The sequence below is a fragment of the Anomaloglossus baeobatrachus genome, chromosome 2 (genome assembly GCF_048569485.1).
Source record: "Anomaloglossus baeobatrachus isolate aAnoBae1 chromosome 2, aAnoBae1.hap1, whole genome shotgun sequence".
NCBI lineage: Eukaryota > Metazoa > Chordata > Amphibia > Anura > Aromobatidae > Anomaloglossus > Anomaloglossus baeobatrachus.
Genome location: NC_134354.1, coordinates 65148646 through 65166536, shown reverse-complemented (window position 1 = coordinate 65166536; position 17891 = coordinate 65148646). Strand labels below are relative to the sequence as shown.

General features: G+C 44.9%; 1 protein-coding gene across 1 annotated transcript in view; it reads right to left on the bottom strand.

The window, feature by feature from the left end:
- NRIP1 (nuclear receptor interacting protein 1) overlaps positions 1-17891 on the bottom strand; it is a 119542-nt gene that overhangs the window by 13113 nt on the left and 88538 nt on the right. The gene's annotated exons all lie outside the window — the stretch shown is intronic.

Sequence of the window (17891 nt, the reverse complement as noted above, 5' to 3'; positions counted from 1 at the left end):
TAACATTGGTTGTCTTCCCTCATCAACAAATGACTGCAGCAGAGATAATGTGATTGGAAAGCAGGGAAAAAAACGGAGGAGGAAAAAGGAGGAGGGAGGGAGGGAGGGAGGGAGGGAGGAAAAAGGAGGAGGGAGGGAGGGAGGGAGGGAGGGAGGGGAGGGAGGAAAAAGGAGGAGGGGAGGGAGGAAAAAGGAGGAGGGGAGGGAGGAAAAAGGAGGAGGGGAGGGAGGAAAAAGGAGGAGGGAGGAAAAAGGAGGAGGGAGGAAAAAGGAGGAGGGAGGAAAAAGGAGGAGGGAGGAAAAAGGAGGAGGGAGGAAAAAGGAGGAGGGAGGAAAAAGGAGGAGGGAGGAAAAAGGAGGAGGGAGGAAAAAGGAGGAGGGAGGAAAAAGGAGGAGGGAGGAAAAAGGAGGAGGGAGGAAAAAGGAGGAGGGAGGAAAAAGGAGGAGGGAGGAAAAAGGAGGGAGGGAGGAAAAAGGAGGGAGGGAGGAAGGAAGGAGGAGGGAGAAAGGAAGGAAGAAGGAGGAGGGAGGGAGGGAGGAAGAAAAAGGAGGGAGGGAGGAAGAAGGAGGAGGGAGGGAGGTAGAAGGAGGAGGGAGGGAGGTAGAAGGAGGAGGGAGGGAGGTAGAAGGAGGAGGGAGGGAGGTAGAAGGAGGAGGGAGGGAGGTAGAAGGAGGAGGGAGGGAGGTAAAAGGAGGAGGGAGGGAGGTAGAAGGAGGAGGAAGTGGGAGGAAGAAGGAGGAGGTGGTAGTCAGGAGAAAGAGGGAGGCAGAAGAAGGAGGCGGAAGAGGGAGGCGAAAGAAGAAAGAGGGAGGCAGAAGAAGAGGGAGGCGGAAGAAGAAAGAGGGAGGCGGAAGAAGAAAGAGGGAGGCAGAAGAAGAAAGAGGGAGGCGGGAAGAGGGAGGCGGGAAGAGGAAGGCGGGAAGAGGAAGAAAAAGGAGAAAGAAGGAAGACTGAGGCGGAAGAGGGAAGAGGGAGGAAGAAGGAAGAGGGAGGAAGAAGGAAGAGGGAGGAAGAAGGAAGAGGGAGGAAGAAGGAAGAGGGAGGAAGAAGGAAGAGGGAGGAAGAAGGAAGAGGGAGGAAGAAGGAAGAGGGAGGAAGAAGGAAGAGGGAGAAAGAAGGAAGAGGGAGAAAGAAGGAAGAGGGAGGAAGAAGGAAGAGGGAGGAAGAAGGAAGAGGGAGGAAGAAGGAAGAGGGAGGAAGAAGGAAGAGGGAGGAAGAAGGAAGAGGGAGGAAGAAGGAAGAGGGAGGAAGAAGGAAGAGAGAGGAAGAAGGAAGAGGGAGGAAGAAGGAAGAGGGAGGAAGAAGGAAGAGGGAGGAAGAAGGAAGAGGGAGGAAGAAGGAAGAGGGAGGAAGAAGGAAGAGGGAGGAAGAAGGAAGAGGGAGAAAGAAGGAAGAGGGAGAAAGAAGGAAGAGGGAGGAAGAAGGAAGAGGGAGGAAGAAGGAAGAGGGAGGAAGAAGGAAGAGGGAGGAAGAAGGAAGAGGGAGGAAGAAGGAAGAGGGAGGAAGAAGGAAGAGAGAGGAAGAAGGAGGAAGAAGGAAGAGAGAGGAAGAAGGAGGAAGAAGGAAGAGAGGAAGAAGGAAGAGAGGAAGAAGGAAGAGAGGAAGAAGGAAGAGAGAGGAAGAAGGAAGAGAGGAAGAAGGAAGAGAGAGGAAGAGGGAGGAAGAAGGAAGAGAGGAACAAGGAAGGAGGGAGGAACGAGGAAGGAGGGAGGAACGAGGAAGGAGGGAGGAACGAGGAAGGAGGGAGGAACGAGGAAGGAGGGAGGAACGAGGAAGGAGGGAGGAACGAGGAAGGAGGGAGGAACGAGGAAGGAGGGAGGAACGAGGAAGGAGGGAGGAACGAGGAAGGAGGGAGGAACGAGGAAGGAGGGAGGAACGAGGAAGGAGGGAGGAACGAGGAAGGAGGGAGGAACGAGGAAGGAGGGAGGAGGAAGGAAGGAGGAAGGAGGAGGGAGGAGGAAGGAAGAAGGAGGGTCACTTCTGTTGATTTAGCTATTTTAATATTTTTTTTTTATCTATGTAATAATAATTGTGGGTAATCTTTTTGTTTTTCCGAATTCTCTGTTTTGATGTTTGTCATGCTACCTAGAAGTTTATGCATAAATTCACAATCAGTCGTTATTCTTGCCCTTGTTAAAAGGATGTGTCCTTGAGAGTCTGAAATATTCTACACTTATTGGATAGTGTGAATGTGCAGGGACACCCCCCCAAAAAGTAACACCCAGTTGTCTATTTATTCAGAAGTATTTAGGAGAAGTATCAGTGGAAAGGCACAACACAGTTCTAAGAAGACGTTCTTTCAAACTTTTGTCTTCGGGAATACAATTATTTACTAAAATAGTCATATCAAGAGAGGTGACTGTCCTCTTTATAGGGGCTGTATCAGATACAAAAACATGGACGCTTTCCTGTAGGTTTTGCTGGTTACCTACAAGTGAATAGCGATAATTGATGATCGCTATGTTAAGTATAGATCATCAAATTTTGGTTCCAGAAAACTCTACAATTAGAAACTAACAATTATTGTGAGCTTTATTATTTAATTGTAGATATTTGTACTAATAAAAGTATTTTAAAAACAGGTTAAACGCTCCACATCATACTCAAATCGCCCTTAAAAATAGATGTTACGCAGGGTAAGCGCACAACTGCAATGTCAAGGTCACAGACGAGCAGTAAGATTACCAGCAGGACTGATGTAACAGCTGGCATTTGATCCAGGCTCCTGGGGTTTAGAATACACTTAACATACACACACTCAATTTACGCATACTGTACATTGTATCACAAGTGTTTAGCACGCTTAAGAATGACCAAATATTTAGCCTTGCATGACATTCTGTCTAACCCAATGGAAATACAACAACCAAAAAAAAAAAAGCTCTAAAGTGAATTACAGCACGAGATCATGTCCATCATTGCACTACTCAGATTTACCCATATAATAAAAAGCTAAAAATATAGTTATAAGGTTATTTGCCTTACAAATAATAGATGGAAAAAAGATCAAATCTATTGTTGACTAGCTGTAGTACCCGGCGATAGTAACTGTCTCTCTGTCTCTCTCCCAGTCTCTGTCTCTCTGTCTGTCTCTTACCTTGTCTGTCTGTCTCTCTCTATATCTGTGTCTGTCTCTGTGTGTGTGTCTGTCTGTTTCTCTCTTTGCCCGGGTTGTCTCTTTCCATGTCTCTTTAGCCGTCAATCTCTGTCTCTTTCCCAGTCTGTCTCGGTCTGTGTCTCTCTGTCTGTCTTTTTCTGTCTCTCTCTATCAGTCTCCCCACTGACATCTTATTACCTCACACATAAGCTTCTTATACTAACAGTTTATTTTGTTCCTATAGCAACCACTGACAGTTGCTATTTATAGCCTGTAGCTCCTACCTCCATTCAGTTTAATAAAGGCAGGATTTTTGGAGATTAAGTGTAAAGCGCAGGGTTAAATTTTCCCGCCCAAACATAGTCTATGATGTTCTCTGAGTCACATGGGGCGTCTGTGCAAAATTTTGTGATTGTAAATGCGACGGTGCGGATTCCTTTAGCGGACACACACACACACACACACCTTTATATATTAGATTACAGAACTGCAAATAAATTGTTTATTCCACAACCACTTTTAAAAGCAGCACTCCAGCAGGTTTTTTGTAACGCTATAGTAGCGCTCTAAATGTAAGCCCCTTATCCCACCATATACTCACTATCCAATGGCTTCACCTTTCAACTACGCCACTCCGATTCCGTGGCACCATCTTGTGCCCATAGCATCTGACTGGCCGGAAGTGAGATGTTACATCAAAAGCGCTCAATACATGTCTATGAGAGCCAGGATGAGGTTCCCATAGACATACTGAAAAGTGATCTCTGATGCACTTCATGAAACACTGGTCAGCCAGCAGGTCACAAATCACAGAAGAGCGGCCGGCGACAGAGTATGAAGCTGTCAGAAGGGGAGTATAAGACAGGGGACTAAGGGCCATTTACACGCTGCGATATCGCTAAAGATTTATCGTCGGAGTCACGGTGTTTGTGACGCACATCCGGCGTCAGTGGCATCGCAGCGTGTGATACATACGAGCGACCTTAAACGATCGCAAAAAGAGACAAAAATCGTTGGTTTTGGAGAGGTCGTCCAAACACCAAAAATCGTTGTCTCGTACGTAGCGATGTTGTTCCTCATTCCTGCGGCAGCACAAATCGCTATGTGTGACACCGCAGGAGCGACGATCATCTCCTTACCTGCGCCCGCCGGCAATGCGGAAGGAAGGAGGTGGGCGGGAGGTTACTCATCTCCGCCCCTCCGCTTCTATTGGGCGGTCGCTTAGTGACGCCGCAGTGACATCGCTATGACGCCGAACGCACCTCCCCCTTGAGGGAGGGATTGTTCGGCGGTCACAGCGACATCGCTGACAAGGTATGTGCATGTGACGCTGCCGTAGCGATAATGTTCGCTACGGCAGCATCACCACATCATCGCTGGCGATGTCGCAGCATGTAAAGTACCCCTTAGAGTTAAAGCATTACTCTAGCAGTGCAATAAAAAGAAAAAAAACATTCGGAGTGGTGCTTTAAGGATGAATTACTCGCCACCATTCTGGGTTTCTAGTTCATAGGGGGGGCGATGCATTCTTGCTTGATTGACAGTTCTGATTAGCGGCATTATTACTCCCGATGCTGCTTTATTGAGTTAGAAGCAAAGAGTAGAAGAGAAGGACCCAGGAGCCTTTACCCAAATAATGTTTTTAAGATGACCTAATAAAGCATTGGATTTTATTTTTACGTGCATCAGTGCTGGGTCCTTCCCTTCTGCTCCTTGTTTCACTCTACCTCTGGACTGGCCTGTTCAGTGGACCGCGTGTACTCCGGCTGAAGTCCTGGGACAACTTTATACTAGGTGAGCTGAAAACACTTTTTTTCTTACTTCGCTGCTTTATTCAGGCAGCTTTGCCTCTACAGCATCAGAGTAATAAAGTAGCACTAAGGCTGGCTGGGAACCCAGATCTAGGAGTATGTGATCCTGACCAGCCTCAATGTAGTGCTTACAAGCTGTTTCCATTAGAGCTTGTAAGTGCTGCACCTGTTTGATGACCATTGCAGCCTAGGAAATGAGCATTAAAACAATTCAATAAAAAATGAGGAATTTTAATAAGAAATAAATTGCTTAGTCGCTTGGTTTTAGAAGCACTTTACAATTTTACCCATGCAGGAAGATAGGAAAAATCTCTTTAAGATGTATAACGCAGCAGCAGAGTATTGCGCCCTGCCACCACACATCAGAAGTTGCATCTACTTCACTATGAAATAGCAAATTATGTCACAACTCGTTATAGATACACATTTAAGATGACACCTTTGACACGGCTTAAAGGGGCGTCCCATGATAACTTATTGTTTATCCGCAGGTGACTGTATGACAAGTCTACAACTGAATATAACAATGGTGTCCACCAGTGTCTCTAGCCTGAAGCAGCTGAGCACAGATGTGATCAATCAATAGAAAATCTATGCGGAGGACAGAGATAGCCAGGCACAAGTGTGGGGTATCTCCATCAATGATTGGGATTGTGAATGATAAGACAGTACAGTACACATGGTCATCAAAAAGGGGAATAATGGAGTCCTGTTCTCATGATCGATGGCTCCTCCAGAGATCATATACTGTACTTATCACATATATGTGTTACAGGGGCTGTTCCACAATCATAATGTAAAGGGGTAATCCCATCTCTAAGATCCAATCCCAATATGTAGTACGTATAATAATAACAATATTAGCAAATACTTCCAATTAGAAATAAATACAGTGGAACCTTGGTGTAAGAGTAACTTGGTTTGAGAGCGTTTTGCAAGACAAGTAAAGCTTTTTAAAAATTTGTAATTTGGTTTAAGAGCAATGATTTGCAAGAAGAGCAAATACTCACCGTGCACACGTCTGGTTCTGTCCTTTCACCACGCTCTGACCCGCTCTGGAGGTAACTTTCTGTACATATGTACTGTATACCGTATACCATTGTACAGTATAGTGTATACTATACAGCAAGTCTATCAATTTGCATTTGTGGATACAGTACTGTACTCTTTCGGCTAACCAGTGCAGCACATTGCTTATACTGTACGTCTCACACACCAACAATTCTATTGTAAGCTAAAGTGCAGATTCATTTGTTTTACATGTTTTTTTACTGTACTGTACAGTATTTTGTATTAGTATACTGTAATAATTTTATCTAAATATAGTACATTATTTTGTATTACTGTAACAAGTGTGTATAAATACTGTAAATATTTTTGGGCTGTGGAACGAATTGTCTACGTTTCAATTATTTCCTATGGGAAAATTTGCTTTGATATAAGGAGTAACTTGGTTTAAGAGCAGACTCCCGGAACCAATTATGCTCGTAATCCAAGGTTCCACTTGTATAGTCCTGATAAGTTATGTTGCTTACGTATCCATTGTTAAGGCCACTTATATAGTGACAGTTAGTTGCTCATGGTCGTAACCATGAATACCTCAGCTGCTGCAATGCCCTGCACATGAGGCAAGTGACATAGTGAATCAGGAGAACTATACTACATTACTAATTGGAAGTATTTGCTAATATTATTACTATTACACCTACTACTTATTAGGATAGGATCTTGGCAATGGGAAAACCTTTTTAAAGGGAATCTGTCACCAGGTTTTTGCCACCTAATTAGCAGCATATTGAAGGGGCAGAGATCCTTATTCCAGCAATGTGTCACTTACTGGGTTACTCAGTGTAGTTTTGAAAAAAATCACTGATTAATCAGCAGTAGATTATCATTACAGGACTACTTGGCGTGCTGCCAGGTAGTCCAGCATATTCATGAGCTTTGTATAACTACTAGATCTGCAGCAGAGAAAACATTTGATTTTATCAAAATGACAGTAAACAGCTCAGTAAGTGACACATCGCTGGAATCAGGGTCTCTGTCTCTACATTATGCTGCTCTCAGATGCGGGAGCAAAAACCTGATGACAGATTCCCTTTAACTCTGTCTGAAAGACTAAAAGGTAGACATAGGGCTCTATGAAAGGGTCAGAAATTATTATGTGCTATATAAAGTTTTGGTGTACTCTAATGAGAAACTGGGACACGTAAAAGGAATCTGTCGCCAGATTTTGGCCACCTAATATGAGTGCAGCATATTATAGGGATATAGACCTTGTTATAAGCAATGAGTCACTTCTCGGGCTGCTCGCTGTAGATTTGATAAAATCATTGTTTTATCACAAGGAGATGATCACTAGAGGACTAATAAAGCTTCTGCCAGGTAGTCCTATATTCATGCAGGGATGTAAAAACAAAAAAGCCAGCTCAACTCAAAATGTCATGTATTATAAGATGTGCACTACCGCACTAAAAATTCCAACCTGCACTATTTTAAATTGCAATTTTTTTGCCTAAATTCTACAATTTCTTGAGCTGCCTCGCCACGTCACGACAAATCTATTTGAGGCAGTCCTACTCTAAAATATTTTTATTTGAAATGTGCCATACGGCCTCACATATGAAAAAGTAGAACTGTTTATAGCAGCACTTACCTGGTGCTTTTCAATCCTGTACCCATGACTGAATCATGGCGTGGCGGGATAGCTCAAGAAATTGCAATTTTTTGCCAAAAATGTCAAATTTTAAAATAGTGCAGATTGGAATTTTTAGTACAGCGCACATCTTATAATACATGCCATTTTGAGTTGAGCTGGCTTTTTTGTTTTTTTTTATTCATCCCGGAATGTGTCACTTCTTGGGATCCTTGCTGTAGGTTTGATAAAATCATTGTTTTATCACAAGGAGATTATCACTAGAGAACTAATAAAGCTGCTGCCAGGTAGTCCTCTATATTCATCCAGGAATGTGTCACTTCCAGGGCTGCTTGCTGTAGATTTGATAAAACCATTGTTTTATCACAAGGAGATTATCACTAGAGGACTAATAAAGCTGCTGCCAGGTAGTCCTCTATATTCATGAGCCCTGTATAACCCCACCCCTACAAGCTTTGTGCGTACACTATGCATAGGGAGAAAGCTGGCGATCAGTGGTGTGGGAGGGATATATTGAGCTTAGTGTTTAGAGAACTCCAGCAGATAAAACTGTGATTTTATCAAAACTGCAGCAAGCAGTAGAGTAAGTGACACATCGCTGGAATTGGGAGTCTGACCCTACATCATTCTGCTCTCACATATAGTGAGGACTGCAACCGCTCCTGCACCCCATATATATCCTTGCTTATATATAGGTTCTTTCGTATAGTAGACTAGGTGTAAGGGTATTTTATAAATGAAATATATGTGGCATGTCTTGCTTGCTGACAGGCTCCACACCGTTAATTTCCCATAGTGTAAGTGACAGTGATGACTTGTTTGCTATGGATCCCAGTTTTCCCTTTACACCGAGTCTTTCTGGCTTGCTGGATGTGACCCTATTGATTGATAAAGAATAAAGTCCAGGCTCCCTCCCGTCTACAGTAATTGATGCCACACACAAATTCCAGAAAACAGCTCGGCTTTTCTCATGCAGACGGATTTCTGGAGGAATGTAATTATCAAAGTTCTTCTAATCATTTAAGAAAGTTAAAGACTTTCTGGTCAACAAATGCAAAACTTGTCTAATAATCCTGACGTCTCCATCGCAGAATATACAACAGAAAATTCAATTTCTTCTACTTCCTTCAATGAAAAGACAATATGGAGTCTGTGCCCAATGTCGGCCTCCGTGCTACTGAGGAATCGCTACAGGACAGGGTGTAATTAAATATGATTGCAAAGAATTATTTGGCCATTCCCTTGTTCCCGGCCCCTGTAATGATAGGTTTCCAGCACACTACGCCTTTACATTCTGCATTTCTGCCATCTGAATCTCCCGAGTCTAATGCGTCCATACACCAGGAAACCTCCTGCCTGTATCGTACTCAGAATGGGCTATAAAGCACATCACAACCGAAAAGGAGCAACTTTCCCTCTGCCCCGTGGAAGGTTTCGCCGCCTAGGAAGAAGCAGCAGACGTTCCCACTGCTGCAACACTGGATGGAGAAAATTTTGACAAGTCTTGCTGTAATTTTTAATATTTTATTAATAGACAAAATATTGGCTGTCAGAAGTTTACAGAGATATTACTACTACACTCCCTTATAAAAACAAACAAAAACACAGCAGTAAATACACACATACATACAGTATATGCATACATAGGTACCACTTAATCCTGCAGGGTTTGTGGACATAAATAGAAGACAATCTTCCTTTTCCGAGTGCTGTATTGAAGAACTCTGACTCAGCGCTTATTAGATTAGCAGTAACACTATCTAAAGGCCGCTTTACACACTGTGATATCGGTCCCGATATCGCTAGTGTGGGTACCCGCCCCCATCAGTTGTGCGACATGGGCAAATCGCTGCCCGTGGCACACAACATCACCCAGACCGTCACACAACTTACCTGCCCTGCGACGTCGCTTTGACCGGCGAACCGCCTCCTTTCTAAGGGGGCGGTTCGTTCAGCGTCACAGCGACGTCACTGAACCGCCGCCCAATAGCAGAGGAGGGGCGGAGATGAGCGGGACGAACATCCTGCCCACCTCCTTCCTTCCGCATTGCGGGCGGGAGGCAGGTAAGGAGAGCTTCCTCGTTCCTGCGGTGTCACACGGAGCGATGCGTGCTGCCGCAGGAACGGGGAACAACATCGTTACTGCTGCAGTAACGATATTCGAGAATGGACCCCCATGTCACAGATGAGCGATTTTGCACGTTTTTGCAACGATGCAAAATTGTCTAAAGGTGTCACACGCAACGGCATCGCTAAAGCGACCAGATGTGCGGCACAAATTCCGTAACCCCAACGAGATCGCTTGAGCGATGTTGCAGCGTGTAAAGCGGCCTTTAGGTCTCTGCCACACTCACGTGAAAATCACGCACATGCCACGTGTGTTCTACGTGTGCTATCCGCGATAACACACGGAGAACCGGTAATTTGCATACTCACGTGGTCCTTCCTGCTGTCCGTGGTGCTGATCTTCGGTCTCCAGTCCTGCAGACTCCCCGCTGCTGCTGCTTCCGGCCGCAGTGAAGTGAATATTAAATGAGCATAATGAGCGGCGGTCGGCAGCAAGTGACAGCAGCGGCAGAGACAGGAGGGCTGGAGAAGGTGAGTAAAGATTTGTTATTATTTTTTCTCTGACACGTGTCACACGGGACCGCCTCCACGCTACATCCGTGTGGTATGGGTGCAGGCCGTGTGACACCCGTGCTGCCGGAGAAAAACGGACATGTCAACGTGTTGGAAAATGCACACACGTACAAAACTGACACAGACACGTTCTGTGTGGTTTTACGTGTGTGCGCCTGCTACCATAGGGTAGCATTGGTGTACATGTCTCCATGCCGCCGGTACGTGCAAAAACATACCAAACACATACCGGCGACACGGATGTGTGTCGGAGGCCTAAATTTCAGTCTTAGGTCAGTTTCACAAGTCAGTGAAAAATACTGACGTTCTTCATTGACGTGTAAAACACGCACATGTCCCTCCGTGATTGCACATGGACATTACTCACCTGCCTTCACTGCTGCTGTCCATGGTGCTGAAGTCTCTGGCTCTGCAGCGTCCGCCCACCGTTCTCTGCACCTACTTCCTGGTCGGGTTTTTCTGCCCCTCATGAATATTCATGAGCCAGGCAGGAGCTGCCGAAAGCAGAGGCTGCACAGCGAATTGCAGGCAAGGTAAGTTGAAAATTTTTAATATTTAATATGTCCGTGATTTTCTGGTACGGGTTTCACTGATCACACACGGATCACACCATAGTGTGGTCCGTGGGTCATCAGCGATGCCAGACAAAAACTGACATGTCTCCGTGCAGAATCACGGCCAAGGGTGCACGCTGCACGGAGACATGTTCAGTGAAAAATCACTGATGTGTGCGCAGACCCATTGATTATAATGGGTCTGCGTATGTCAGTGATTCTGGCACGTATAAAAAAAAAAAAGCACAAACGTACCAGAATCACTGACGTGTGAAAGGGGCCTTAGGGTATGTGCCCACGATCAGGACCCGCTACAACCTGGAGGCGGCGGGTCCTGATCTGTAGGTCCGCGAGTCTCCTTCACAGTAGAATGCAGCTGCCCGAGATTAGGGTTCGGGGCGCTGTAGTCTTTTCTGTTCTCCCTACAGAAAATGCTTGCCACTCCGCAGCAAAGAATTGACATGCTCCAGCTCGGAAAGTCGCACCTCAGGTTAGTGTTCACTAGGGGCCATCCACACACAGTGGGCACAGAATTTCTAGAAATCCCATCCACTGTGCTTGTACTGTACATCGCAGCGCTTTGGACGCAGCAAAAACTTGCTGCGTCCAAAATGCTGCAGACACTGATCGTGGGCACGCACCCTTAGGGTACACTTAAGCGACCATATATATCGGTCTGAGATTGGTCAACAATGCACCCAAGTGTGACTGCTGCATAGAGATATAGAAGCTCGGGTTGCAAGACTGATCACTAATACGTGACTGCTATATCACATGACTGCTGATCTAACCAGCGCCGAATCCAAATTCTTCAATACGACACTTGGAGTATTGAAAATGAAGATTGTGGTCTATTAATGTCCACAAACCCCACGATTGGACCGATTTATACCATCATCTGAATGCACCCTTAAAAGGGAATCTGGAAGCACACAATGACTGTTCAAACCAAGCACAGGCGGCTCAGTGCAGCCCGGCAAATAAAAACAGTCCAGTGCACCTTCCCACCTACTTGTTTTCTATCTGTGCCTTCCCTTCTTTGATTGACAGCTCCTGGAGCCCTGAGTATGGTCGGGCACGCAAAGGTTGCACTGAGGGACTGTGCTTGGTTTATACAGTCCTTTTGTGCTAACAGACTCCCCTTAAAGGGGCTGGCCACTACTTTAACATTAGTGCCTATCCCTAGAATAGAATAGGTCATCAATGTCTGATCAGCCGGGGTCCAACACGCCGCTTCCCTGCTGATCAGCTGTTCTCAGTCCCGGCAGGAAATGCTAGGTTCTGGATCTGCAGGGTCATCCGATAGCGGGTACTGCACATCCTCCTCCCCGGAGCTGCAGTACCCGGCAGAAGCCGCTGTCAGTTACATAGGTTGAAAAAAGACCTAGGTTCATCTAGCTCAACCTTAGAAGACGGGGCAGCGCCAGAACTGAGCATTTTCGGCTGTATGCTGCCACCGCCGGCACTGAAAACAGCTAATTTGCCATCAATGTTAAAGTAGTGGCCAACTTCTTTCAGGTAAGATTTCTGCCCACAACAAGCATCAAATCAGCTAAACAGCCAATCACCGACCGTTTAAAGGACTTTTACTGGTGTCCATGCAAACTATACACCTCTTATAAGATGTCCTTGGTGAAATCGCTCGTTTTTCGATCAATCATTGCCATGGACATAAAGGGCAATGATTGGGACCGGGAATTTTTTTTGGGGGGGGGCCTTCATAGACACATGTAAAAGGGCCTTTAGGGCTTATGCATATAGCTTGGCACAGGAGTCTATGGGGCTATATTATGGGTCATTATTAGGGATGATCGAATACCTCAAATATTCGGCTTCGCGAATATCCGACGAATACGTCGCCGCTATGCGAAGATTCAATGCGCAATGCAAGTCTATGGGAAGCCAGAATAGTTGTTATTCGGGTTTCCCATAGACTTACATTGTGCATCGAATATTCGCGAATAGTCGAATAGCGGCGACCTATTCGCAAATCCGAATATTTGAGGTATTCAATCATCCCTAGTCATTATGCCTTATTTCATACACGGGCATCAGAAGTTGTGGGGTGCAACGTCAGATGCCAAGTAAGTGACAGTCATCTCTAGAGCCATGGCTGACGATCTTCGTAATATGTACCAGACACCGGCGTACCTATGTCCCCATAGTATGGCACTGTACTCCATGTGCCTGCATACAAGGCGATACCTGCTGAAACCCTTCAGAAAGTCCCGGCACCCTGGCTTCTGCTCTTAGCCTTGGTCAAGTCAGTGGAACGCCTGTTTGTACTGAATCTGAGGGTCTTTTGTCACGTTGCTCCTTTGGGGTATTGCACTATTTTAAAACTGCGCCAATGACCTTTCCGTTATTGTGAAGAACTTTATTTCCTTTGGTTTTCAATAAAACGCTTCAGATTGCAAATAAGACGAGCGCCCGTAGGTACAGTAACTTATTAAGGAGCTCTAAGCAAATCTCATAGTGTTTGCTAAAAAGGCAATTTGCATAAACCTGACACGCAGCCTTAGCATTGAACAAAGCATACATTTATTTAAAGTCCATGACCTCACGCTAAACTCTAGCCACTCGGCTAATTTGGCATAAAGACATTCAGTACAATGCCGTACCTACTTACAGCAGCTAAATGACCCGATAAATGAACTCTCGGCTAAAGACAATACGCTCAATGTACCGGCCATGTCACTGAATCAACAACTTATTTTGCCTTTGTGCTTTGTACATTTTTATCTGGTGATGTCTTAGCAGAAACTTTCGACAATATTACATCATTATATGTTTTAGTGCGTAAATATTTGTGTGATATGACGAAAAATAGTCATGGGGACTGTAGAGTCCTCCAAATTACAAAGAAATCACATTTTATAGGTCTTCAGATTTTGATATTTATCACCGTTTTTGCGTTTTGTTTTTTTTAACACTTTATATTAAGCTTCTCTAACTTTATTTTTCAATTTAGAAAAATGATCCCTCCTAAGTTTAAAAAGAGCTGCTACGTGTCTCCAGTCCTTGGAAGTGGTCTTCTGCACGTCCTAACTAGGGTTCATGATGTCAAAATGTGTGTCACCCCATGCTGTCACGACATATCAAGGCGTAATCCGTGTCAAAGGTGCCGAAGAGGACCAGGGCACATAGAAGAAAGATGGAGGACTGGACATGGAACTGCAAAGAAGTACAGGTGAGGGCTAAGGAAAGATGAAGAAAACTGGAGAACTAGGCATGGAGCTGCGAGAAGGTTGGGCCAGGGTAGATGACGAAAACTGAAGGACTGGGCATGGAGCTGCGAGGAGGTACAGACGAGGGCCAGGGAGAAATGCTGTGAGGAGGTACAAGTGAGGGCTAGGGAGAGATGAAGAAAACTAGGCATGGAGCTATGAGAAGGCTGGGCCAGGGTAGATGAAGAAATCTGAAGTACTGGGCATGGAGCTGTGAGGAGGTACAAGTGAGGGCTAGGGAAAGATGAAGAAAACTGGGCATAGAGCTGCGAGAAGGTACAGGTGAGGGCCAGGGAGAGATCGAGAAAACTGGAGGACTGGGCATGGAGCTGCGAGGAGGTACAGCTGAGGGCCAGGGAGAAATGCTGTGAGGAGGTACAAGTGAGGGCTAGGGAGAGATGAAGAAAACTAGAAAACTAGACATGGAGCTACAAGACGGCTGGGCCAGGGTAGATGAAGAAATCTGAAGGACTGGGCATGGAGCTGCAAGGAGGTACAAGTGAGGGCTAAGGAAAGATGAAGAAAACTGGGCATGGAGCTGCGAGAAGGTACATGTGAGGGCCAGGGAGAGATGAAGAAAACTGGAGGACTGGGCATGGAGCTGTAAGGATGTACAAGTGAGGGCCAGGGAGAGATGGAGAAAACTGGAGGACTGGGCATGGAGCTGCGAGGACCTTTTTTTTCTTCCCTATTATGTTCCTGGATCTAAAAACACATTCAATTTTATAAAATAAAATAAATTGATGGAAATCAAAAAATTTCCCGGCTTAATTTGATCAGTCTGCCAAATTTACATTTTGCAAAATTTGCACATTTCTTAATTTGACCATGGGCACAGTTATAACCAGAGTCTCTAGTTAGTATAACAAATCACAAGAAGTGCACACAAAGCTTTTTTTTTTAGTTTTGTTAAAAAAATAAATAAATAAATAATACAATGGTATGCGACAACATAAAAAAGAGCCCAAAATAACACAATTGGAAGATCTTAACTAGTGATCTATTGCGGTGTGTGGATGTAGTTTTGGCTTCACTCGGTAGTAAAATCACCGTACACACATAGGGAGAGACCTGTCAATCAAAAAGAGGTGGGCGAGGAGAAGCCAGTGGGAATCTGCCTGTTGTGACTACTACACTTAGACACCCTGTTCTCGGCTTCCCATATAAAAACACATTTGAAGTTTTGTACACATGTTGAGGTTTTTTTCTTTGCAGATTTGGTGCAGAGAATAATCTGCAGCAAGTCCGTTTTTCACTGCTTTTTTTCCACCCATTGAATTAAATTGAAAAATGCATGCAAAAATGCATCACAAAAGTGCATCAAAAAGTGGCCAAAATGTATCTAAAACATGGCAAATGCATCAAAACGTGGGAAAAAAAATGCATAAAGCCTATGGCAAAAATGCATAAAAGCAGTGTCAAACATGCATCAAAAACATGTCAAACATGCTTAAAACCCGTGGCAAAAATGCCTAAAACCCGTGGCAAAAAAATGCCTAAAACCCATGGTAAAAAAATGCCTAAAACCCGTGGCAAAAAAATGCCTAAAACCCGTGGCAAAAAAATGCCTAAAACCCGTGGCAAAAAAATGCCTAAAACCCGTGGCAAAAAATGCCTAAAACCCGTGGCAAAAAAATGCCTAAAACCCGTGGCAAAAAATGCCTAAAACCCGTGGCAAAAAAATGCCTAAAACCCGTGGCAAAAAAAATGCCTAAAACCCGTGGCAAAAAAATGCCTAAAACCCGTGGCAAAAAATGCCTAAAACCCGTGGCAAAAAATGCCTAAAACCCGTGGCAAAAAATGCCTAAAACCCGTGGCAAAAATGCCTAAAACCTGTGGCAAAAATGCACACACACAGCAAACATGCATCTGAAACGTGGCAAAAATAAATAAAAATAGATAAAAACTGCAGCAAAAATGCTTCAAAACGCCGCAAAATACATCAAAACGTTGAAAAAGAATAAAAAAAAAGGTGGCAAAATGTATAGAAAATGTGGCAAAATACATAAAAAAAACAGCACAAATTGCATAAAACCCACTGCAGAAATACATAAAAACCATAGCAAAAATGCATCTCAAATGTGGCAAAATTCCTTAAAAACACAACAAAAATGCATCCAAAACACACAAAAAAGCATCACAGATGCGTCAAATTTGCAGATGCGGCATTGTTGCACTGCGTTTTTTCTGCCAACAGATGCAGAAATGGTGCAAATACTCAACATGTAATACTGAAGGGGATTTGTAACAATTTACTGCTTGGCCTCTTACTGCAAACAGTGGGGTCTATTATAGGTTAAAAAGTTGCAAAACTAACAAAAATAGTATAAAAGCGCCTTATTAATAGACAATACTCGTATAAATAAGAATTCCGTGGTGGAAATGGAAAGTTCCTTCCTTAATAATATCCATGACAGCCGCCTTGCGTTTTAATTTGGTTGTCTTCTTGATTGATTCCTTCAAGATTTGGAGGGAAACCTGTAACCAGACGTCTTATAGATATGTAAAAAAACGTGAAATCTCCAGAATGCAGGGGACGAGCAAAAAATCCACAAACCACATATTTATATATATATATATATATATATATATATATATATATATATATAATTATATAAGTATACATCAAATATTGAGAGCTTTCTGCACGACATTGGTGAAAGGTCTTCTAAGGTCTTTCCCCTCAAAGACACCTTTTCCACCAGCCCCCCTGCCACATATTATACGATAAGCCGCCACGCAGGTTTAAAACTCATGTACGTCTGCCACCTGCTCAGTAATGTTAATGACACGGACTGTTCTGCGAAAGTGGAAAGGAAAAAAAAATGCTTGAGCTGCCTCCGCTGTCAATGTAAACAGCGCGTCGTCCACATCAAAAGGCGAGAGACCATCTCCGGACACTTTCGCTGAAGATGTCGGATTTGGGAGTTTCCAGCCAAAGCATTCTAACAAGTGCTGATATTTCACATTCAATAGATTCCCACATTGACTTTTATATACTACGGCGATGATAGACCTAATGCCGTAAACAAAGATTGTACTTGGAAGGATAAGGTTGGAACGACGGGTGACCAAGAAGGGCGACGGGTGACCAAGAAGGGCGACGGGTGACCAAGAAGGGCGAGGGGTGACCAAGAAGGGCGACGGGTGACCAAGAAGGGCGACGGGTGACCAAGAAGGGCGACGGGTGACCAAGAAGGGCGAGGGGTGACCAAGAAGGGCGAGGGGTGACCAAGAAGGGCGAGGGGTGACCAAGAAGGGCGAGGGGTGCGCAAGAAGGGCGAGGGGTGCGCAAGAAGGGCGAGGGGTGCGCAAGAAGGGCGAGGGGTGCGCAAGAAGGGCGAGGGGTGCGCAAGAAGGGCGAGGGGTGCGCAAGAAGGGCGAGGGGTGCGCAAGAAGGGCGAGGGGTGCGCAAGAAGGGCGAGGGGTGCGCAAGAAGGGCGAGGGGTGCGCAAGAAGGGCAAGGGGTGCGCAAGAAGGGCAAGGGGTGCGCAAGAAGGGCGAGGGGTGCGCAAGAAGGGCGAAGGGTGCGCAAGAAGGGCGAAGGGTGCTCGAGAAAGGTTAAAGAGTGCTCGAGACGAGTTCAAACCCATCATTAGAGACAAGAGAACTGTACTTAGATTATCCTTAATTATAATTCAATCTTCCCACCGTAAGCGACATAAAATAATCTAGGAATGCTTCAATTTGCGATCCGGTAACAACAGATTACAAGCCTACCTCGATGTTTCTCTCTCTCTCTCTGCAAGCGCTGGTGCCCGGCGCAGGTACGGTGTGGCAATCAATTTGTTCTGCAGACAGAACGGCTTCCTTAGAATACTAATGAAAACACATCCTTCGCTCTCCTTCGTCTTGACTCCCCAGTGCCCAGGTCCTGACCAGTACGAAAGGAGGAGAGAATATCC